Source organism: Octodon degus, unplaced genomic scaffold, assembly GCF_000260255.1.
Source record: "Octodon degus isolate 3935 unplaced genomic scaffold, OctDeg1.0 scaffold00063, whole genome shotgun sequence".
Lineage (NCBI taxonomy): Eukaryota > Metazoa > Chordata > Mammalia > Rodentia > Octodontidae > Octodon > Octodon degus.
Genome location: NW_004524639.1, coordinates 4,458,857 through 4,460,910, shown reverse-complemented (window position 1 = coordinate 4,460,910; position 2,054 = coordinate 4,458,857). Strand labels below are relative to the sequence as shown.

Below are 2,054 nucleotides of genomic sequence, written 5' to 3'. Positions count from 1 at the left end.
AGATAAATTGAACAGGGATAGGTAGAGACCTCAGTGGTGTAAGTGCCTGCCTGGCAAGTGTAAGTTTCTGAATTCGACCCCAAGTACTGCAAAAAGTGAAATAAGCAACAACAAAAACCAAGAAAAATTCAACATAAATTTGTGAATGCACTTCAGGTTGGTAGTGGTTCACAGGGTGGCAACCACTTCAAAAATATGGAAATGCAAAGGAAGTTATTAAAATGGTTACTTGATATTACATATTTTTTATTTCAATGTTTTTCTCACTCATAGACAAGAATCTTAGTGATCCTGGGGATTCCACCAGCATTTCATTTAGAAAAGATGTTAAAGGAGACTAAAGTGTTGGTGACATAAGATAGCAGATATGGCATTCTATACAGCTGTGTTATCAAGTGTGCTAATCATCAGTCATAGGTGAGTATAAACATTTAGAAAATATATGAAGCAAATTCAAACTTCTGGTCCTCAGTCATGCTAGCCACAATTCAAACACTCAGAAGCCACGTGTGGCCAGTGACTGTCATACTGAAGAGCATAGATATGAACTATTTCCTTCAAGTCAGAAAGCTCTGTGGAACAGCATGAATATATAATGAATATATATTTATTATATGTTAGTCTTTTTTCTCAAGTCCCACTAGGCTTCAAGACCTGTGAGTGATCAGTCCCTTGGGGATCGATGTTCTATTCTTTGTGCCCTCTTTGGTAGTGGGCTCTCCTTGACCTTGATATCCATACTGTTTCAGTCATTGATTCTTCATTTTGCCCCACTTCTGTCTCTTATTGGAACATCAGATAGTACTTGTAACTATCTCATAGGTCACTATAAACATAAAATGAAGGTCTGGGGATTTAGTTCAGTGCTAGGCCATGCAATTAGCATGCTTGAAGTTTGGGTTCTACCACAACACTGACAAAGAGAGGGAGGAGAGAGGGAGTGATGGAGGGAAAGAGAGAGAGAGAAAGAGAGAGAGAAACAGAGACAGAAACGGGGACAGAGAGACAAAGAGACACAGAGAGTGACATAGAGAGGACAGAGAGAAGAAAGGACGAAGGAAATTAAATGGGATATTTTCTTTAGAATAGTATTATTTCTTTTTTTCCCTTTGTCCATAATTTCATTGAGAAACAAATAGCAAAGAGACAGTTTCAAATCAAATTGGTAGGACAGTTTCAATAATGAACACTTTGCACACATTCTTCCTAGTGGTTACTTGCTCTACAAGATGCGGACATGATATCCTATTTACAAACACCATTAGAACAAATCCCTCTATTCATTAAGAGGATGTAACTATATATCTATCCTAACCACTTTGAATACACAGACAAAAAATGGACATTCATCTGTATACCTTTTTTTTGTCAAGTTCCATTATTTGAATATTATAGCAAAATATTCTAAAAAAGTCCAGGTGCCAATAATAGTATTGAGTCTTCCGCTTGACTGGCAATGTCAGAAATTGTTGACCTGAGTCCCCTATAGCTGCACGTAACAGCATGGATTTACTTCCTTTTTTTTTTTTAAGAAGTTTTTGTTATTTTTATTATGGTTTATACAAAGACTCATTTTTTAAAAAACATTTTGGGGAAAACATTAACTATAACTGTTCCCTGTCATTTTTGGGAATCCAAATAATAGAATTTAAAGATTTTGAATTACAAATATATACAAAATTTTCAACTGAAAATAAGTTCTAAATAATAATTTATATGCGAGCCAGAACTTTCCAACATATGTGCAGGTCATAGGCCCCTGAAAATCTGTAATAGCAGAAGCATCTGTTTATGCTACTGACACTATGCTGAAATCAGTCTTACTTTCAAGAAAGAAATGAAGTACCTCTCAAAAAATTTTTTTTTATTATTCTCAGTGTTATATGAGCACATAAATACATACCTGGATCCTTGTCTATAGATGCTATAACAAGGAAATAAAACTGAGAGGCTTCAATCAAAAAAATTTACTCTCAAAATGTTGAAACAGGATTTCAAAACCAAGCTTTCATAGGATTTGTGCATTGTTAGAACTTTTGAATAAAATTTTTTCT

The 2,054-nt window shown here is 34.8% G+C and overlaps 1 pseudogene; it reads right to left on the bottom strand.

Annotated features, from left to right (window-relative positions):
* Positions 1-477: 477 nt before the first annotated feature.
* LOC101577591 overlaps positions 478-2,054 on the bottom strand; it is a 2,443-nt pseudogene continuing 866 nt past the window's right edge.